Raw genomic sequence first — 23,769 nt, 5'->3', positions numbered from 1 at the left:
CCCTGCCCCTGGTGATTTTTCCAAACACCAGGAGAATCTTATCAGCTCGTGGTCTGACCACGTCACTCTCTCAGGGTGTAATATCAAGATATCAAAATTAGAGCAGACTAGGTCTAATGCATTCCTCCTACATGGGTAGATGATTTAACCCATTGTTTTAGTTGAGCCAAATTCAGTGCTTCATCAAGGCATCTGGACTCTAGAGCATCTAAAACATCTACATGGATATTAAAATCCCCAAGAAGGAGGAACCTAGAAAATCTCAAAGCACGGGGGACATTAAGCTCCTCCAGAGCATCAATAAAATAGCCAGCATAACCTGGAGGCCGGTAAACCAACGTGCCTCCTAAAGTGAAATGCGGGCTAAACCGTATAGAAAAATGAAGCAGCTCAGTGTCCCCTGAATCTCCCCTGGGCTCATAGGAAAAAAAACATTTGTCTCTGTAAATCACAGCGACCCCTCCCCCCGTACCGAGAGGGTGGTCAGCCCTCATTATCTTAAAGCCCCGAGGAACAGCCAGCTCTATAACTGGAGCACAGGTGTCATTGAGCCATGTCTCAATGATGAAGAAAATATCCAACTGATTTTCCACCAAGAGCTCAAAGACATCGGCCACATGCTTCACCAAGGACCTAGCATTGATCAGTCCAGCTCTAATCTGAGTAGAGTCAGCAATGCTCGACACAGAGTCAATGAGCATAGGATGAAAATGAAATTTGCACCGTGAGCACACTCTAGCTGGACTGTCAGCAACCCGCCATAGGTTACCCACATCACAGCCGAGCGTGTTTAATCCTAGTAAATCCTCTCGGGAATACCTTAATCTGGCAGCATTTTGTAGCGGGCCCGAATGGGCAGGGGGACTGGCACTTGGCACGTCCGGTGCACGGACGGGCACAGACGGGCCCTCCTTTGGCGCTCCTTCGGCGTGCATACGGCGCGCCCGCTGCGCGCGCCCGCTGCGCGTCCGAAAGTGCATCACTATTTATTATGCAAGCCCCTCCCCCAGCTAGACCGCTAACTACGGTCCCGCAGGGGTTCGAGACTGACAGAAGATGGCGCCCGACCCTGCCCTCCACAACAATCGGCACCAAGAAGCCGCGGTGGAACGGGGCAGAGGGAAGCAGGCTAACAGTGCACAGAAAGTTTAAAACGAGGTACAATTAATAAAGAAGATACACAACACGGTATTAAAATATGTTTGATTAAAAAATGCTGAAACAGCAGGGTAAGAGTACAAGCAGAGGAGAGTCCCTCACAATCTGCTCGCCTTCCAAAACGATGTTTCAAGGCGCTGCCACCGCCCAGAGCTATGTCCTCTCATTTCCAAGAAATCACTCTCCCTGTCACTAAAGGAATACAATTTGGTGTGTCTAATAGAGAACAGTCGACTGGGTGCCCTAACTAATAGTTTTCTGGAGGTCAAACACACTTATAAATTTGAACAGACTCTAGACAACATCCAGCCCCTCATGGCAAAGAAACTTTACCTGCAATTCAGGCATGGATCACTTCCATTAAGGGCTCTAACAAATAAATTGAGAGGTATCTCTACCACTCCTTTGGGTTGTCCAGGCTGCACTGAAAAGGAACAGTCGGACCTCCATGTTGTGTTATCCTGCCCCCTTTATAAAAAAGCCAGAGTAAGGTGGATTCGGCAATTATGTAATAATTTGGGCTTCAGGAACTACCTAGTAGTTTATAGGATATTGAAATATGACTCCACTCCATTGATAGCGTTTGCCACCTCAAGGTTTTTGTTTTCAATGTGGTGCACTCACAGAGCTAGGATTAAGGCTACAGAAAGTCTCCCAAGCTAGGTGAACCCTTAGGAATGATAAGCATCTCTTACTATTAAATAATCTTGTCATTTGCTGTTCGCCGCCCTCCTTATTTTTTAATTCTAATTTTAACACTTTGTAATACATTATATTTGTATCTTGATTTTACTCATACTTTTAATCTGGTTTTATGTAAAGCTTCATTTAATCCTCTGGATCAACAGTTCAAAATGTTAGATTTTTTATTGTGTTTTGCACTCTGCTTTTATGGTTGAAAACTGCCGAAATAAAGCTTTATTGACTGACTGACTGACTACCTTTGAGACAATTCTATGTAATTTTCAATGTTCAAACAAGAAGACGAGTTTAAGAAATTCCTACATCTCCAGCAAACAAATGTAGGAGATCACAGGGGATAGACCGGACTTATGTTTAGAATAAAACTGCTGCAAAAACAGGTAAGCCTCAAAAGGTTATCTTTAAGAAAATGTTTTTTTTTTTGTTTTGTTTTTTGCTTGCTTTAGCCTTATTTCAATTTTGAGACCGATCCAATTCCAGGACTCCAAAACACTTACAGAAGTAGTTGGGAACATACAAATCTGGCGGCATCTGAGAAAGCTGGCAAGGGCTTTAGGGAACTAATCAAAATGCAGCAAAGCAAAGATGGTATGTAAACACCATGATATATGAAGGCATCCATTGCTGTCACCTGGTAAACGACGGGCGGTGTGAACTAAACACTATCCATATAAAAGAGTCTTTCCACATGCAAGGTCCATGATACACAACACTGTTGAATAAATTACTTTCCTAAGTCTCCCTATGTCAATGTCAGCTGCACCATATGCAATGTGCATTAATGTTCTTAGTAAAGCAGAACATTGACATCACTCATGCTGCAATCCTCCAGGAGGAACTCATGCAGACTTAGGCTGCATCCATACTTCACAAATAACACCTTCATGAAAGACAGCACAAATTGGAAGAAGTGAGCAGTGCTTGCCTCCTGCTGTTTCCGAGCTCTCCTGCCTGAAGTTCATGGTTTATCTCTCACAAATTCTGAGTTATAAGTATCACAGTTGAATGAATGTGATATACTCTGGTGCTATATAGTGTCTGATATGGCTCTTGCACTGGTGGTGTTTACAATATAGTTGTCACAGATGGGATGGACACAAAACACAGCAGTCAGACTCAAGCTCACAGCCAGCATGCACATAACCTCAGACATCAAAGGGCTCCACTAGCTCCCCGTCCACAAACACACTGGGCCCGATTCACAGAATGAACTTGAGACTCAATCCTAAACTTACTACTATTTTGGTATTCACAGAATGCACTTACTACTTTTGGCATTCACAGAATGAACTTACTACTTTTGGCAAACTTAAGACAGACTTAAGACAGACTTAAGACAGACTTAAGACAGACTTAAGACAGACTTAAGACAAACTTAAGACAGACTTAAGACAGACTTAAGACAGACTTAAGTTAGGATTTTGTCTTAAGCCTAAGACAAAATCCTAACTTAAGTCTGTCTTAAGTCTGTCCTAAGTCTGTCTTAAGTTTGTCTTAAGACAAACTTAAGACAAAATCCTAACTTCTGTGAATACCAAAAGTAGTAAGTGCATTCTGTGAATACCAAAATAGTAGTAAGTTTAGGATTGAGTCTTAAATTCATTCTGTGAATCGGGACCTCTATCTTCACACACAGTTATAAAGTCTTTTTTTATATCTTTTGTTGTTGTCGTCATTTGTGCAATATTATGGTGAAGAGCAACAGGGTAACCTCTTACTATGCACCATTGGGGAAGAGGTAGGAGTCCATGCCTTGATGCCAACAGATTACCATCTGTACAAGGGTTTATGCATTGCTGTCCCAGCCCCTATAAACCTAATGCAGCTCCTGATCGCATTACTTTAAATCATTGGACATCCCTTCCTATCCTACCATCTGTAAGTTTCCCACAGACCCCAATACTTTGTACGCTTACTTTCCCCGCTGAGTCTATCCAAATTCCTGAATTCGTCTCCTGACCTAAACCAGTCTTCTACCTTAGGGGGAGAAGGAAGAATCCAATTTATACAGATCCCGCATTTGGCAATTAATATTAGTGTAAACAAGATGAGTTTTTGGTTCCTTGTTAGAAAAAAATTTAGTTTGTTGGTATCTAATATGCCAAAAATAACATTAAAGGTTCTTACCTTAACGGACGTTTTTAAATTTTCATCAATAATCTTACCAATTTCACTCCAGAATATGTCTAATTGATGACATGAATGAAACATATGGATATCCTGGCCTCCCTCTCTCCACATTTTGGACAATTCTTAATCGCCTGGGTATTCATTTTGGATAGCCTTTCGGGGGTCCAATAAGATCTGTGTAAAGTAAACAAATGATTTTTCCTAAGAGGTGTAGAAATTATTATGTGCCATAAAAAAGTGCAGGATACTTGCCATGCTTGTTGCAGGTCTTGAGCTGGAAAGAACTTCTTCCACTTAATCTCTGGGGTGTTGTTTTCGGCTTCCATCTTTTCCACTAAATGCCAATACCACTTTGAGACTTCTTTCTTCCCGGGGGCCTTATGAAGTTCGTGGTCTAGAGACCCAACATAGTCTGGCCATGACGCTTGATCTTTAGCCCAGCTCTATTAACCACAACAAGGCCTGATCAAAAGGGGCAACACCTAATTTTAACTTCCTGTGACCGCTAGGTGGCGATAGCGTGCGCGGCCCCAGAGCAGCCTCAGAGCAGCAGAGCAGAAACTGCATTAGGGGCGAAGCTTCGGTGTGGTCGGGGGCGAAGGTGAAGCGTGAAGCGAGCCCTTAGGACTGGGGGAGTCCAGCCTGCCACGTTTTTCGAGGAGCACGGAGCAGAGCGAAGAGCAGACCAGCTGCGAGAGGCTGTTTGGCAGCGGTTTGGCGTTTGGCGCTTTGAGCACTTAAGTACCGGGCTGCACCTGGAGCGGGCCGGCCGGGCCGTCTTTGGCCCCACTTGGCCCTCCCCAATCGGGCCATAACTCCCTGAAGCTGCTGGCTGCCCTGTGCCTCAGTACCACAAACGCGGAAGTGCGGGAGATGATCGCGAGCACAGATCGACTTCTGAAGGATTATGAGGCTAAGTTACTGATTAAATCCCTTGATGTTTAATGGTGGATTCGAAAAAAACACGAGCCATGGAGACCTAGATTCTCCTAGTAAAACCACCAGTTATCGAGTGCATAAAATTTCATTGAGAAGCAGTGAGTCTTCTTGGCTGTCCATGGGTAACTGTCTGATTGGTGCATCGACAGAGAGAAGCCCACATCACGTGAGACGCGAGAGCAGAGCAGCAAGAAGTGAGGAGGCGAACAAGGAGTTGCAGCGGAGTTGCGGCAGATTAACCAGAGTGCCGGTGCCAGGGAACGGGTGCCGCAAGCAGCAGCAGCGGGAGATTTACGGCCCCGCACCGCACCGCCGCACCGCCATACCGCCGAACCGCACAGAAAATCCGCCACGGAACACGTCGGAGACCTTGGTGGTGAGAGCTGACGTGAGCTGACGCAGGCAGAAGCGGGCGGCAGGAAAGAACACGATTGCAGGCTGCAGGTGAGCTGCAGGTGGGCACAGGCAGGCAGGCAGAAGGTGGCAGAAATAGTGCTGCCGCTAGTAACCTTCCGCCCTGCTTTCTTCCTCTGCCTCAGCCACACTGCCCTAGTTACAACCACAGCCCCGCCAGCTCCTTGAAAGGACCCTATTACAACCTGCACTAAAATCACTCAAAAACTGCTTAAAGCCCACACAAGAGTGGCCACATCTAGCCGGACTTTTCCACGACTACAGGGGTTACAGGGTTCACAGGGGGTCACAGTGGCAATTAGGAGCCCAGAATACAGCCCAGAACACAGCACCTCAACCCGGTTGATAGCAGCTGTACAGTTCATGGTCCAAGCTGCGCGAGAGGAGCGTGCAGGCTGAGACCTTTCGGGCAACAACCAGCATGTGGTCGATCCTAAGTGGACACACTGATCTACAGCTTCCATCACCGCTCTTTCCGCCAGGCTCAGCAGCATCAAGGAGGAGAGAGGTGGCTGCAAAGACTGCAGAAGACTGACGTGAGCGCGGCTGCCGTTAGAGGCGGTCGCTAAGTAAGAGCCGGGGGGTAGACCTAGGCAGATGCGACTAGGTCCGACTCTGCCGGCAGGTCTCCCCTGTGCGCTCCGCTCATATCCTGTTCCGCTTACACCTCACCCTCATCCCTCCCGGCAGCAGCCGACCTATACAGCTTTGACCTTGAGCAGTAAGAGAACAAGCACGGCACTCATTGCAACCATAGCATCAAAGCCCAGACGCTACAGTAACATTACGGCGATAGCTAAGCACTTACCAGCGTTGACCCACCATGCGGACAAGGAACGCCGGTTTGACACAACCCCACTCTAACTACCGTCCTCACAAAACAGCGAGACGTCAAAAGGCCAGGATGTTATATCCTGTGGACAGTACAAGACATGACTCGACTGTACAGGACAGGCCTATAAATGTTGGGGAACAAGTGGGGGTAGAAAGAGCCAACTCCCCATCAGTTTCTGGGCATATAAGGATAAGCGGGGCTAGCGGCACCTCAGGAACTCCGTGTTATAACGATGACACAGACAGCAGAACTCGTAACAAAAACACAAATGCAAACGACAGCCATAACACTTGCAATAGCAATAGCATCAAGGGAGACAACGACATTAGGAAATATTTGCAACAACAACAACCGAACCAAAGCAACCGTCCAGCACATGGAAAATCAACCAATACATCTCCTGCAGCCCTCCGGCCGGTCACTCATCATTTTAACGTCAACAATTCTGTAGGCATTACTGAAAAAACCACACCAAATCACAACTCCCCACTAGCCGTCCCTCTCTCGCCAAACATTCTGATTATTAAAGGCAAGACGAAACAAATTGAAGAACTTCCAAAGGAGCATAACCAAAATAAAGCTAACGATGTAGGAGCCAATGCACTGGTTCTCGAAAGCTTGCCTGACGAACCCCAGAGTCACAACTAAATACTGCTGTCCCAGGGGGTAGTGAATTAAACAAACTACTCTACTCCCAAACAGAAACCTCCGCCCTCCCCAAAGCCACTGGTGCATCCCCGGGATCTCAAACGAGCCTACTGACACTCCTGGCAACCCCGCAGACGTCTACCGACCTGGGGGTAGAAGACGACGAGGCGAGACCCCAACGAAACGAACAATCGGTTTCCGGGTTGGAGGAAAGCATAACAACCTTGAACGCACATTTGTCAGTCTGGGAATCCAGTCTGGTCCCACAAAGGATAGAAAACCATCTTGCGGTAATCAACGAGGCTCTGATATCCATGTGAAATGCGGCACTAATGCATGCCGACAAACTAGACATCCAAATAAACATTCTGCAGTCAGTAGCAAGCTCTATCTCTGGAGTGGACTCAAAACTGGAACACTTAAACACTTTAATACGCAGAGCGCAGGCGAACACAGAAATAACGATGAAACCTATGGGTTGTGGGTGCTCCCCGATACTGCAGTCCCTGGAAAAACTTCCTGAAATAATGAACACCTTAGTCATGGATCTTAAGCAAGAGGTGAATAGGACGAAAACATCAAATCCACAGATCGATTTGCACCCAAACCAATGCTCAAAGGCGACCTGGAACAGTCTAGAGAGATCCAAAGAAACCCCCAGCAACACCAACTTTGAGTCTAATAGCCAACGGAGCCCCAACCTTCTGAACCCAAACGCACCTTCAAAACTCAATCAAACAATTAACATTAGCTCCAGCAACTTGGACGATTTAATTTCACCACTTTCAGCACAACAACCTTTATCAAGGAAAAATAAGAAAAAATTGAAAAAACTCAACAAAGCAAAAAAAGACAAAAGTTACGCAAACGAGAAAATTGATCACTGGTTCACACCAGTAAACAAGGCGAACAAAGCACCGAACATGGAGGAGGAGAAGAGTCGGGGGCACAATCCCTAAAGACCAAAAGAAAGACATACAAAAACAAATAAACGAAACATCCACCACAACAATGGCTCTTAGAAGCCTAACAGGTGCTCCCAGGGAAAACCTGCCTGAAACTTCAACCGATAGAGCTCCTGTGCCATGTAGCCCCCCGAATCACGTATTGGACATGCCGGCTCACAATTGTGAGAACTACAACAGACCAAAAATAATCTTGATAGATACAAATGCCCACAAGGGCCGCCAGTCGGAATCAACAGCTAACGCTCAAGGGGAACAAACCTCAACCCAAGTAAGAAATAATGGTGACCGATTACAGGGGGAACATACGATCGCCTCTGGGCCTGCCCCGCATACTCACACCACAAGAACAAAAGGGACTGATGAGGTAAGGGGCCCAGGGGCCAACCACGCTCATAACTTAAGAGAGCCCCTTGTGGCTTCCATGGCGCTATCAAACACAATTAATCCCGCTCAACCGCTAGACTCTGATTCTGAAAATCAAAAAGTATGGCTATATCCAGATTATATCTCGCAAGGGAGTTGGGACATCCTGAACAGAGGGAACCTCTTGAAACTCTGTAAAAATATTTCGGGTCTGGAGAGCATAATATCAACGGACATTGAGAGGGTGACCTTTGTTGGCCCAGAACCTAGCGAACAAAACGAAACAACCGAGATAACCTTCACCAATTCCAACAAGGCGAAGGCCCTGAAGGGACACAAAACACAGCTGGATAACTGGGGAATAAAAATCAAATCCCCACCACTGACGAAATACCCGGAAATCTTGAAAGGAAAAAACAGACAACAGGGAGACGAAGATCCAAAGGGGAGGAAAACCATGTACACCACTCGTTCAACCCCACCTGCCTGCGGATCTATCTTACATGGTTCATTAGGAGGCACACAAGCAACCGAGTTGGGCAGTAATTCAATACAAATCTTTAAACATACAGTAGGAGGTCATCGATCCTGCTCAATATTGGGGCAGGGCACTAAAGATTGGTCTTGGCTGGTCCAGGCTTTAAACTCCTCTTCCTAAAACCAAAATAGGGTCTCCGTTAAATAATCCCTTGCCCATAACAATAAACACGCAGGATACTAGCTGGTGCACCGTACCTGCTTCATACATTACCAGCTCCGACCAAGAGCCCGGAAACTACACAGCTCAAGTAACTCCCAACACTAGCCGAAACTCCAATATCAGTTCCACAAACATTCAAACTATCAAGATAATGTCCTGGAACGTCGCAGGGTTACATAAAGTCCTGCAAAGTTCAGATGCTGTAGCTCTTATGGTTGGAGCAGACATAGTTTGTGTTCAGGAAACATGGGCCATCTCAGCAACACCATTACGTAATTATGCCGAATACTTCAAACCCGCAAAAAAGATTAACATCTTTGGGAGACCGTCAGGGGGCATTTCAATTTATATTAGACACGCATTCCAAGTGAACTTTGAAGTAATACGGCACAACTCAGACATGTTTCTGGCCGGGATCCTGAAAGGCCTAATAACGCCCAAGGGCCAGACTTCAATTCTTCACATCAACATTTATTACAACTGCCATGGGTTGAATCCGAAAGATAAATTCACCGATCTATTAAAACAGATTGAAAACCTATTGGTATGCTATGCGGCCATGGATTCAATTATCTTGGGCGACTTTAACTTGCACGACATAGGGCACCCAACTGACGAAAATCATCATAGTGGAAACACTAGAAGATTCAATGCCCTAATGGGAGCTTATAAATTGGCAACAACACACTACATCTCCATGAAGAACAAACCAACAGTACTGATACCTCCTACTTTCAATAACCAAACAACAATTGACTATATCTTATTAAGCGAATACCTACAAAAGCATATGTCATGTTACACCGTCCAACCTCGGACCGATAGCGATCACGCCGCTCTCATATTAGAGCTGACCATGAATGCAAATTTTAGACAGTCTCTCCGTCACATAGGAACCACAAATGGAGACGAACTACATAGACTGCTTAAAAGAATCAAATGGGGACCGCTCCTGACTCACAAGTTTGCTGATTGGAAACTTTCCTGGAAAGGGTGGCAGACTGACCATAAGGATCAGGGAAGAATTGTAGAATGGGGGGTCCTCGCATATGATCTAGCCCAACAGCTTCGAGGGAACACCAATCAAAGAGCACACGATAACACCATATACAAACTGGGATTTCAGCCTGCAATAAAGGGATCCAAAAAAGTGCTCAACTCCAAACGCAGAGCCTACAGGGCAACCGGATCGCTAATGGCAAAAAAGGAACTAAAGGAGGCGGCCAAGGCTCACACAAAAATCGTCTGGCAGGTGAAACGTGAAACAACCGAGCAAAAATGGTTGATAATCTTTAACTTGCTTGCTCCTAGCAAGTCACAAGAATTTTGGCAATATATAAACAAACTTAGCCAAGGGGCTTGTAATAGAGAGAATTCAATTGATGCGAACACTTGGGTAGCCCATGTAAAATCCCTCTACACCAACGACCCAGAAACAAACTCATGCAAAAGATCCTCCCTTGATGAACAGTTAATTGATGAATCAACCGAACCAACGCCCCTCCTTGCTAATGTCACACCAGCTGAAAAAAAGGTTTTGAGAGCAATCTTGAAAAAAATACGCCCCAACGGGGCACCTGGACCAAACGGCCTGCCGGGCTCTCTCTTCAGAGAGGATATCGACTTTTGGACCGAGAGCCTGAGCCAGCTGTACGCGGAGTGCAGACTTATGATGGACGTCCCAGACTCCTGGAGGGGCTCCCTGCTACACCCAATCTACAAAAAGGGGCAAGCACTGACCCTAAGAACTATCGAATGATTGCCCTACTGGACGTGGAAGGCAAGGCATATGCAAGCTCTCTCCTTACAGAACTAACACATTGGGCAACTAAGGAAAACCTGCTCCCCTTCTACCAAACAGGGTTCCGCCAGGGAGGCTCAACCATGGATAACATCATAGTCCTCTCATACTTTATACAACAAACAATGGCCCAGGGTGCCCAGCCTCTTTTTGCCTGCTTCATCGACTATACAGCAGCATTTGATGGTGTTGACCGGAACATCCTATGGAGTAAATTGGCAGGTTGGAATATCTGCCCGAAACTTCTACAAGCCATCAGATCACTGTATACTCAGACGTGGGTAAGAGTCAAACTTTCGAGCCAATCAGCCACGGAAAAAATTGGCACAGATCAAGGGCTAAAGCAGGGGTGCGTCCTTGCCCCGCTCCTTTTCAACTTATATACAGCTGACTTGGGCAAAGCTCTTAAGGGAGCAAATCTGGTGGCTCCAACGATCGGGGGAACAAGACTCCAATTGATGCAGTATGCCGACGACTTGGTCCTATTGGATCATACCAAAGTCGGTCTCCAAAAAGGGCTAACTGCACTAGCAGACTATAACGCCAAAAACAAACTAGTGGCAAACCAAGCAAAATCTAAAATACTGATTTTTGGCAGATATCCAAAAAAGAAACTAACAAAATGGGTACTGGGATCGCTCACGTTATCTACCACTCAAGCATATAATTATCTTGGAGTATGGCTTAGTGAAACCAGCCGGCCTCACGTTCACCGACTCAAGCTCATGCAGAAAGCCAAAATGGTAACTTATGCAATTTGCAAATTAAACGCAACCTTGGAAAGCCCGACCACCACGGCCATCCAACGGGTCTTGAAAGCAAAACTATTACCCTCTGTCAATTACGGCATTCAGGCGTTCCCAGGAAAACTGTGGCAAGACCTCGAAAAGATCAACTGCGCAGCCTATAAAAAGTTATTTCGTCTCCCATCTTGCACAAGGAATACTCTAATCCGCCTTGAATTTAACCTCACCCGACAATCCTTGGAAGAATTGGCATGCATGGCAAAATATTTCTATTTAACGACCACAGCTCCAGAGAACTCGATGAAGCAAGTAATAAACAAAATATTCACAAAATCTGGCAATCCCTGGTCAACCAGCCTGACTCTAGCCAAAGAGCATCTGGAATTAGCAATAGAAAAGTGGGATCCTAACATAATAAAATACACAAATATCAAGGCAGTCATGAGAAAGCAAGTAAGAACTCGCTCATGAAACCTGGATATTGAAGCCTTGACGATCAGAGGCTTCCATGAATCTCAAAGCTCCCCGCACACTTTAAATGGTCTAAAACCACATTTGGTACAGTCGGTGGGCAGGCAAGCCCTTCAAAGGATTCTGGCTGCAAGACTGCATGTGCTCCCCTTAAAACAGCTATACCCCTCCGTCAAAGCTGGCTCAGAAATCACGGAATGTCGCCTCTGTCATTACAAGCGTGAAACATTATCCCACATTCTATTATGCTGCCCTGTCCTCCTGTCAGCTCGTAGAATCTATTTAAGACCTATCCTCCTCCAAATAGGAGTACGGACGGCAGAAGAGGCTGTTCGCCAATTATACCTGTTGGACACTGTGAAGTATATGGCTAATTTCGCCAAATACATCTATCACGTTCGAACAGCTTTAATGGACAAGATAACCACGGTTGTAACTGACCTTTAAGGGGTTGAATCTTCCAAGTAGCACACCTTACCCAAATATATATTACTTTCCTAAATTTTATATTTTACCCCCTCCTTTTGCATTGTTTATATATTTCAAATAGGAAATTTTAAGTTTAAGAATACAGACCTTCAGTTTTTAAATGGAATATGAAATTGTTCTAAACATGTGTTTCTTTGTACAGATTGCTAACATTTTAATTAATTAAGCAATAAAGATTACCTTACCTTAATTTTAAGGTTCCAACAATGGAGGGGTTTCTTAAACTTTTATGACTCCCTCTCATACATTTTAATCTAAGTGTTGTGGTGTGTCTTAATAAAATCAACCTCTCATCATAACCCATCCATAAGCTGGAAAAAAAGTGTGGGAAAAGAGAGAAAGCACCTCACGGTCTTAACACCAAGGGGGCCGCTGGCTGGTACTCACCAGCAAGCCCGCTTATCATCATAGGTTACTTTCTCTCCAAAGAAAACAAGTGTGTGTTCTATAGTACAGAAATCTCAAACCCATGAAATGAAAAAGAAAGATAGAGAAACCTGAATGTGAGTAAACTCTCTGTGCATACTATCATAGCAAGTGCCCATTGGCCCCCCGTGAGAATATAGGCAAATAATTCTCACTGTTAAAAATTGATAAAGCTTACTAGCTCAAAGTAACTTTATTAAGTGCTGTAATCCTTCCCAAATTAAAAATGGTTTCGATCAAACCATAGTCAATCTTCTTAAGCCAACATTTTTTGTTGCCAAAAACAATTCGAGCAACTTCTACAGGGCTAGCCCAGCTCGCCAACTGATAAACTTTGAACCTAGATATTCAGTCCTTTGTCATCTCCATTAGCTCGTCCCATGATTTTAGTTCGCCAAATTCCAGTAACTCTCCCCACCTGGTGATTCCCGTACTTTTCAATGGAAGAGCTAAAGAGTCTTTCAAACATTCAGGTGTTCCAGGAGAGTTCCATATCGGAGCTTGGGGGCTATAGTATGGATACCACCATAATTTCCTTATATCTGTCCAAAGTTCGAAAGCAGCTCTTGGTATCTTTAACCTAATTATTTCTTTTTTTTTTACTTTTAGTGGCCAAGCTTATATAATCAGTGACCGTATTTAATCACTGCTTTCCAGTAAGGAGGGTATTACTCTTAGCCTCAGAAAAGATGTCTTATGTTCTTAAACTGGAAGGCTTTATAGTAAGCTATGAGGTCTGGGCTAGCTATCCTCCCCTGATTCTTCTTCTGGCTCAGTTTCCTTCAAGCTACCCTGACACTTTTGGATGCCCAAATGAAAGAGTTTAATTCACCCTGAACTTTTTTTAACCATCGTAAATCAAACTCTAAAGGAATCGTATTGAAAAGAAACGTACATTTTGGAAGGATGGTCATTTTTATAACATTGGCCCTGCCCATAAAAGTAAGAGATAAGCAACTCCAGGACTTCAGTAATTTCCTCATCTCTTTAGTTTTTATTTCTAAGTTTGCCTGGGCTATATCATCAATACTTTTCAAGACTTGGATCCCAAGATATATAATTTTTACTTTTAGACACAGTTCGTGGAGTTAATATATTCCAATGCATTACCTTGGTTTTGAGATGGTTTATTTGGTAACCCGATATTTCCCCAAAATTTCTCAATATATCAATTATACTATTAAATGACTCGTTAAGACTACTGGAATAAATCATCAAATTGTTCACATATAATGCCACCTTTAAATCCCAACTATTATAGCTAAAAGGGATAATCTCATCTGAAGTCCTGATCACGTTGACTAGCGGCTCTATATATAAATTAAAGAGGTGTGGGGAAAGGGGGCACCCCTGCCTGGTGCCTCTTTTAATTTGAAAACTATTTGAGGTGCTTCCGTTAATAAGTATTTTCCCTATTGGTACTGAATAAATATTATTTATTACCCGAGAAAAAATCTGACCTAAGTTATTGTGTATAATGACTTTTTGTAGATATGCCCAATTGACGCGGTCAAAAGCTTTGGCCGCGTCAAAAGTGAAAATTACCAGGGTACCTTCTCCTGTGTTGCTATGTCAATGCCTCCAAGCAGTTGGTGTGTGAGATCGTGTAACTGCCTCCCTTTAAGAAATCCCTTCTGGTCCTTGTGAATAAGCTTATCAGATAAGGAGCCTAGTCTCTTTGCTAGAACCTGAGGGAAGATTTTATAGTCTGCGTTAAGAAGTGAAATTGGTCTATAAGACTCGCAACAGTGGGGATCTATTCCAGGTTTTAGTATCAGGCTGATTACAGTTATAAAGTCTTGAACAATCCAAGTCTCTCATACCTTAACAGCCGCATCAGTTTCCATTCCCCTTCCACAAGCTTATCATCAGCCGGCCGCCTTCTCACTGGCATGTCTGCATCCATAGAGCCAGTGACTACACCTTCTTATAATTCACACTCGCCTAGAACAACCGCCCTCTGCACATCAGAGCCATCTCCCCACTCCCTGGATTCTGCAAGAAACTGAAGACATGGCTCTTCACCTAGACCTAATACTCAGGCTGTCCAGTGTCCTCTCATCTCATGCCTGGATACCCTATTGAATGAGATGTCCACCGTACAAATAGTCATAACATCACATGTGATGATGTAGTTAAAAAAGATTTATATATTTCCCTGACAAAATCATTGGGATAATCACCTATAGACGAAACACGTGTTGGCTGGAGTTCTTATATTGATTTAAAGTCTGAAACAAACAGAAACCTGCTTATGCTTCTTTATGGACTGACTTTGAGTAAGCTTTTATGAAAGGATCACTACACTATTAGATTTGCTGTGAAAGCAATTATTTGAAAAATGCTAAGGAACTTTAGTGTTATAACTTGGAGACCCATGGGGAAGCTGCTTTCTGTGCAAGCTCTGCGCCCATTTAAATATATACATACATTTGTGCTTTTACACATTCATATTTTCTGTGCAAACGTGTATTAGGTGTGCACCACTAATTGCTGTTGGTACCCAAAAAATGTATACTGTGACAGTTATCAATCTACCAGTGACACGCTATTCTGACATATCAAATGCTAAGACTCTGGAAGTATTTAGAGGAATTGGCTACCCCAGATTTGAAGATATCTGAATAGATGGGTGAAACCTAACTACCATGCCAGTCACACTGTCAAGATATTCTCTTCACCTCTTTTCTCTAACCTGAGCTTCTCTACCCTGCTCCATAAAAGCTTTAGCCTCTTCAGGCCTTTATGTTATGAGTGTTCTTCTGCCTGAACATTTAGCTCTACTCATTTCACCTGTGGTATCCATCAGCCCTCCCCATCCCTCCCCATCCCTATTCTGTCTGTGCTTTCTCAGAGAAACCTCTAATTCCCCCATCATTTACTGCTACCCTGTTGATGTTCTTTCCTGACTTCCTAGCCTATTGCTCAATTCTCCTCAACATGTGTGTATGTATGTCGGTATGTATATGTATGTGGCATGTGGAACTTATCTGAAAGATAAAACAAGAAAAAATATTTCTCTGCCTCCCTATCACTTGCCCACACTCCCAGCATCTACTGAAGCAGAAGTGAAGCGCTTAGTGAAGGGCGTTCTTAGGATGACAAAAGTCCAGAAATCGAAAGTAGGATTTATTTTCAAAGTTCTTTATTGATCGATTTATATGAAAGTTCACAACAGAAGGTTCAGCCAACGCATTTCGTTCTCTAGGGAGAACTTTTTCGTGGCTTCTAAAGGCAATAACCCTTCCGAAGGGGGAATCAAATGACTTGGCAAGCGTGATGCACAGAGACAAGAATCCTGGACTTTATAAGGGCCTGACCACAGCTCAATATTCTAAGTCAGACACAGGTCCATTGGAAGTCCAGGTCAAGCTCTCTAATCAAGGTCATCCAATATAGCTCATCAGTGATTTGGACCTAGAGAAGCCTGTGCGAAGTCTGTTTGAAGACCAGCGTTTGGAGTGTTGGCACTCCGAACGCTGGTCTTCAGGCGAACAGGCCCCACATGGCGTGGGGTAATCCCCTTAGGACTCCAGAGTTACTGCCTGGAGTTTCTACTAAATGTATACTTGCTCCTGTATTACACAGACCTCTATAGTTCCACATCACTGATGAGCTAAATTTGTCTATGTTCGTCTATGTTCTGGGCACGAACATAGATGCCACGCTACCCTGCCGGCCGAACGACTGGTTGAATTACATAATAAATAACGCAGAGGATGCCCTTGTCTTCAACCCGGTCACTCAACATTATGTGCACCTCGCCTTAGGAGGCCAGCTGTATGCTCCTTTTATATCTGAAATATAAGATATTTACTTCTCTTGAAACTGGTTGACTTTCAACTGTGCTGGCTCCGAATTAAGGAGGACAGATTTTGATTCCACTCCACATCTGACATATTAGATAATGACGCATCTCTAGATCTAAAAGAAAAATTATACAAGTGGAAATGTATGGTGAAAATTTTAAACAGAGTGTTTTATCCTGTTTGTAGCCCTGAAGAAGTCCACGAGGAGGAAAAGCATTGCCTATGGTCATTTAACTTGTTGACAAAAAGAAAAAAAGAAGTCATTAATAAAGGATTTGGAGATATAACTTCTGCTAGAATTGACATTATTTGACTTTGATATATGAATGATAAATGTTCACTTGTATGTTAGGTTATTTTTTGACAAACTACGATTTAGTTTAATTATAACATCAGTCAATCAGAAAAGTAAGCACAAGAAAGGGCGGACGTACCCCAGCTGTGAGCAGCAACACTCTGGTTTATTTGGTCATTGGAATGGTTAAGACTACTAGTCTAAGTTCTTTTACATTGTTTGCTTTTGGTGCTTGTGAGTTGGCAATTAAAGAAATATGCATAATATTGGCCGCCGTGCCTATCCATAAAATTGGGATTACACTTAAAAAAGGAAACAAGGTAATCCAAATGTTATCCTGTGGGAGAGATAGGCCTTGTAGTGGTGAAAAAGTGTTTCACTACCAGGACATGTAGGGGGCATATTTACGAGATTGTCACGCAGTGCAGTGCAGGAAGTAACCTTACTGTACTGCACTGAGTGACAAGGAAAGGATAGGAATGAGCTGTATTTAAGACAACTGGGCACATTCTTGCCTATTTCCCCTGATCTGGCACCCTTTTAGCTGTCTAATGCCTGCGCAGGCACCCTTGCACCATGGTGCAAGGATGCCTATGTAGAATGCAATATTGTTTCTGTGCAGAAAGGCCACCATTCCTGAAAGGCCAATTCCTGCATAATGCAGAACACTTAGAAAGAATAGGTAACAAGGACAAATAAAGATATTTCTCCTTTTTACATCTCCCCAGGGAAAACATATGCCTTTTGGCAAATTTGCTTATTTACCAGTTCTGGTAAATTTGGGAAAGTGTCAAAAACCATGGGAGCTGCATGAGAACTCCCATGTAACGCCCATGGAATGCTTTCCCAGAATAAGGCAATTCTGTGATTTGCGTTTCGTTATTTTACATCAGATTTATAAAGCATCTCAGGCCCATATGCCTTGCGTGGCTTCAGAAATCGCATTTAAGGTTTACACCACAAATGAATGATTTTGCGTGGTGCAAACGTGACCCACACCTGGTGTTAGAAGTGGGGGTCTCTAGTTGGCAGAGGTAGGTACCACTGTCCAAATAGGGACCCTTGCTTCTTGTCAGGGTAAGGGGGAAACACTCTTTTCTGCTCACCCCCTTGGTAGCTTGGCACAAGCAGTCAGGCTTATCAAAGGCAATGTGTAAAGTATTTGTACCAACACCACAAACTGACTCCGCAACAGTTTAGAAAAATAAAGGTATTTATTCTAAACAACACAAGACCAAAACAACAAAAATCCAACATACACAGTTCAAGAATATGGTTACGAACGAGTTCTTAAAGTTGCAATCAAATAATCCACAGTTGCGTAAAAAGTTCACGTTTAGCCAACAGTACCTTTAAGTACGACAAAGTTCCAAGGAAGAAGCTGGTTCGGTGGAAAAGAAGTGATGCGTTGCTCCTGAGACCATGGGGAGGCTTTGGCGACAGTCCTGCTTCAGCAGCGGGCTTGTTGCGACGAATCTGGTCTTTATGGGGAGGAAGGCGATGACTTATATGGATTCTGGTGCATAGGTTCCGTAGGAAGTTTGGTCTCGCAAAGGCACGATGCGATGATCTGTGGGGGCTGCGACGATCTCCGGGGCGATGATGCGTGATCCAGCGGCGATCTTCCTCTCGCAGCTCCTCGATGCGCTGGCTCTGCAACGATGTTACAGCGACGTGTTGAGGTCCGCAAGCAGGCGGTGTGGCGATCTCACCCAGTGATGGTCGGCTCTGCGACGATGCTCGCAGCGATGGTGATCTTCCCGTAAACGATGGATGCGGCATCTCCGGCAGCGGCAACAGGCACTGCAACGATCTCGGCCTTTGTAGCGGTGGGAATTTCCTCGCGCTGTCAGGGATGCGCTCCGCAAGTGAGCGATGCGATAAGTTTTCTGCAGCAAAGTCTCTCAAAACTTGGTTTCCAGCTTCCCAGCACAGGTACAACTTCCAGAGGCACCACAACTGGCCCAAGCACTCTAGGAAGGACAGAGCTCTCTCAGCAGAGCTCAGGGAAGCTTGGGGTGAAGTTCTTTTGTTCCTGGGACTTCAAAACAGGGAGCCAGCTCACAACAGGCCCTTGGAGATTCCTTCAAGTAAGGGGACAAAGCAACAACAAAGTCCTTCCCTTCTCCTAGGCAGCAAAGCAACTGCAGGTCAGTCCAGCATCACACAGCAGGGCAGTCCTTCTTCGTCAGTCTTCCAGCTTTCTCCTTGGCAGAGGTTCCTTCTTGTTTCCAGGAGGATCTAATTTTCTGTAGTCAGGGGTCCTGTACTTATACCCCTAAAAGTCTTTGATCCCTTTGTGCAGGAGGGCTCTGAGCCCGGTTTGAACCAGTCTGGGTGTACCTTGAGCCCTTTGTTTTCCTGGCCTCGCCTTTCCTTTCAGGGAGAGGGGCAGGGTCGTCAGTCGCCCTGCAGGAGGTGGAGCCAGCATTGTGGAAGGCAGGCACAGCCCTATTCAGGCCCAGGTGCTATCCCCTCCCACCACAGGATGCAAATGCAGCCATTCAGCCTAGGGCTGACTCAGCCAGCCTCCTGAGGCTCCCAGCCTCAGTCACTCCCAAGCCAGACAGTCAATTCACAAACAGGCCAAGGCACACAGAAAGGTCAGACAAGAGAACAGAAACTTTCTAAAAGTGCTGTTCTCAAACATAGGATTTAAAAACAACCTTTCCTAAAAGATGTATTATTAAATTCTGAGTTCAGGGATACTAGACTTGTATGTCCTATCTTGCTCCTATTCGAAGATATGCTGGTAGCCACTGTAACCAGCATTCCCCATGATAGTTTATAGGGCAAGATAGCCTTACAATAGTGAAAAACAAAAATGGCTGTAATTCACTACCAGAGCATGTCATCTGCACAAGTACTTGCTCTACCTTTCACATACACTGCACCCTGCCCAAGGGGGTACCTTGGGCCTTCCATAGGGGTGACCAATGTGTACAGAAAGGGAAGGGTTAGGCCTGGTCAGTGGGGACACTGGCCAGGAGGACATGGCATTTCACAGACTGCACCCAGGCACTGCGTTGGTAGGCCTAAGACACAATTTTAGGGCTACTCATGTGGGTGGCACAATCAGTGCTGCAGGCCCACTAGTAGCATTTGTTATCACCAGCCCTGGCACTCTCAGTGCACTTTACTCGGGACTTCTTGCTGACACAAATATGCAAATCATGGATAACCAATCACAATAACAATTTGCACAGGGAGCACTTGCACTTTGACACTGAACAGCAGTGGCAAAATGCACTAAGCATCTAAATCAGCAAAAAACGAAATCCAGCACAGCATCAAAAATACAGTGGGTAGAGGCAAATAGATAGGGGGAAACCACGCCAAAGATGCCAGGTCTAACTGCTGAAAGTGGGGAGAACGACCCACCCTCTTGTGAGTTCTCTTCACTAAGGCGGAAAAACCTGGACAGACCATCAGCATTGGCGAGTTCTGTGCCAGGTCGGTGTTCCACAGTGAAGTCCATTCCCTGTTGGGAGATGGACCACCTCAACAGTTTTGGGTTCTCACCCCTCATCTGCATTAACCATCGGAGGGGCCTGTGTTCTGTCTGAACATGGAAGTGAGTCCCAAACAGGTAGGGCCTCAGCTTCATCAGAGCCCAGACCACAGCAAAAGCTTCCCTTTCAATTGCACTCCACTTCTGTTCCCGGGAGAGTAGCCTCCGGCTAATGAAAGCTACAGGTTGGTCCCAGCCCTCGTCAGTGATCCGTGAGAGTACTGCTCCCACACCATGCTCTGAAGCGTCGGTCTGCACTATGAACTCACTGGAGAAAAATCAGCCACCTTGAGCACCGGTGCTGTGCACATGGCAGTCTTCAGGGCATCAAAAGCAGTTTGGCAGGCTTCGGTCCAATTCACTTTCTTGGGCTGCTTCTTGGAAGTCAGCTCTTTCAAGGGGGCAATGATGGTGCCATATCCCTTGACAAAACGTCGGTATTACCTGGTGAGACCTAAAAAGGCTCTCACCTCTGTCTGGGTCTTGGGGGGCTCCCAAGCCAGAATGGTATCAATCTTCACCTGTAGGGCCACCACCTGGCCGTCCCTACCTGGTGTCCCAAGTACACCACAGATCCCTGCCCTATCTGGCACTTGCTGGCCTTGATAGTGAGGCCTGCCCTTTGCAGAGCCTTCAACACTTCACAGAGGTGTTGCAAGTGTTCTTCCCACCTGGAGCTGAACACAGCAATGTCATCCAGGTATGTGGCGCTGTATTCCTCCAGTCCAGTCAATACCTGGTTAACCAGTCTCTGGAACGTGGCAGGGGCATTCTTCAACCCAAAGGATATGACTCGGTACTTGAAGTGCTCCTCTGGCCTTGAGAATGCAGACCTCTCTTTGGCCCCATCAGTTAAGGCAATCTGCCAGTACCCAGAAGTTAAATCAAACGTACCGAGGTACTGGGCAGCTCCCAACCGATCCACAAGCTCATCAGCTCTGGGGATAGGGTGTGCGTCAGTCTACTTGACCGCATTGAGCCCACAGTAGTCCACATAAAACCGGAGTTCTGGAGTGGCACCGGGCGCAGCAGCTTTTGGTACTAAGACCACTGGGCTAGCCCAGGGGCTGCTTGAGGGCTTAATCATCCCTAGCGCCAACATCTTGGAAAGTTCCTCCTTGATGCTGGCCCTGACCTTGTCAGCTACTCTGTAAAATATTTGTTTCACAGGTAAACTATCTCCAGTGTCCACATCATGGACGCACCAGTTGGTGATACCTCGGGTCAGGGAGAACAGGGTGGCAAACTGACCCAACACTTGGCGACAGTCCCTCTGCTGCATTCGGGTCAGGGTGAGCGAGAGGACCACACCGTCCACTGACCCATCTTGCTCCTTGGTTGCCAGGAGGTCAGGAAGAGGGTCACTTTCCTCTCCCGTTCCAGCATCTGTAGCCATGAGCATTGTCACTTCAGACCACTCAGAGTGAGGTTTGAGGCTGTTCACATGCAAGACTCTCAGGGGATGCTTGGGAGTCCTCAAGTTAACCAGGTAGGTTACTTCGCTCTTGCGTTCCACCACCCCATATGGCCCAGTCCACTTGTCTTGGAGCGCACAAGGCTCCACTGGCACCATCACCCACACTTTCTGCCCAGGTTGAAATTCGACCAGAGTGGTATTCTGGTCGTACAATCTTTTCATTTCTTCCTGGCTAGCTTCTAGGCTCGCCTGAGCGAGCTTCCTGAAGCGTTGTGTCTGGTTGCGGATGGCCAGCACATAGCTGAACATATCCTGGGGGGCTTTCCCACGGGACTTCTCCCATCCCTCCTTCACCAGGGTGAGAGGTCCTCTAACAGGGTGGCCATACAGGAGTTCAAAGGGACTGAACCCTAAGGACTTCTGATGCACCTCCCTGTAGGCAAACAACTGGCATGGTAACAAGACGTCCCACTTCCGTCTCATGGGCTCCGCTAGGCCCATAATCATACCTTTCAGGGTGTGGTTGAACCTTTCAACCAACCCATTTCCTTGAGGGTGCTAAGGAGTGGTTAACCTATAAGTTACGCCATACTCCTTCCACAGAGACTTCATGTACCTAGAGATGAAGTTGGTACCCCGGTCGGAGACCACCTCTCTGGAGAACCCCAAACGGGAGAAGATCCCCATCAAGGCATGGCCCACCACAGGTGCTGTGATTGTCCAGAGAGGCACTGCTTCCGGGTACCGGGTGGCATGGTCCACCTATACCAGGATGAACCTGTTGCCTAAGGCTTTCTTGGGGTCCAGGGGCCCCACGATGTTGATGCCCACCCACTCGAATTGGGTGCTCACCACAGGAAAGGGTTGGAGGGGAGGCTTGCACTTCCCTCCGCTCTTGCCACTGGCCTGACATATTCGGAAAGACCTACAGAATGTCCCGACGTGCTTCCTTATCTGGGGCCAGTGGAAGTGGGTGACAAGCCAGTGTAGGCTCTTGTCTTGCCCCAGATGTCCTGCGAGAGGCATGTCGTGAGCCAGACCCATTAGGAAGTTCCTGAAGCGCTCGGGTACCACCAGCACACGGGCTGCACCGGGATCAGCAAACCTAGGCTCAATATAAAGCAAATCATCTTCCCAGTAAATGAAATGATCCTTGTCCCCTAGGCCTGCTACCTGGTCTGTGGCCTGTTGCCGCATACCAACAAGAGAAGGGCACTCCTTCTGCGCCTTGCAGAACTCCTCCCTGGAGGGGCCACCTTCTTGCTGCCAATAGGTCAGCTCAGGCAGTTCCCCCAGTTCAGTCACTTGTTCCCCGGTAGGCTCCAGGGCTTTCCCCTCAGGTTCTGTTTCCTCCTGGGCCATGGGAACCACGGGGGCGGGTTTCACGCGCCCCCTGCATCCTCTCTGGACCACTGGACCACTGTTTCAGGCTCCAGTTTTGCTGAATCACCCCTACTGGCTGCCATAGCACGCATGGTCACACAGATCCACGCAGGCAAACCTAACATCTCCAGATGAGTTATGTGCTCTACATCCTTCCATGGAGAACTCTCCAGGTCATTCCCTAGCAGACAGTCTACAGGCAAGGCATAACTGACAACAACTTCCAAGAGACCAGAGACTCCCCCCCCACTCAAAGGGAACACGCGCCACTTTGCAGAGGCGCACTGAGCTATCAGCTGCAACTACCGGGCGGAGTACATTGGGGATACACTGCTCTTCAGACACCCACTGACACTTCACGGATGTCACACTGGCTCCTGTGTCTCTCAGAGTCTCTATCTCCATCCCATTGATGGTCACCTTCTGCCCAAATTTCTTAGTGTTAGGGGGCACTAAGGTTTCTTGGACCACCTCTTGGTCTCCTAAAGAGACAAGGGTCATAACTGCTAGCTCCCACCATCCACTGGAAACCAAATCCCCTCCCAAAGCTACACTTGCTAACCC

Source organism: Lissotriton helveticus, chromosome 1_1, assembly GCF_964261635.1.
Source record: "Lissotriton helveticus chromosome 1_1, aLisHel1.1, whole genome shotgun sequence".
Lineage (NCBI taxonomy): Eukaryota > Metazoa > Chordata > Amphibia > Caudata > Salamandridae > Lissotriton > Lissotriton helveticus.
The sequence above is the reverse complement of the archived record's forward strand: the minus strand, read 5'-3'. Positions refer to the sequence as shown.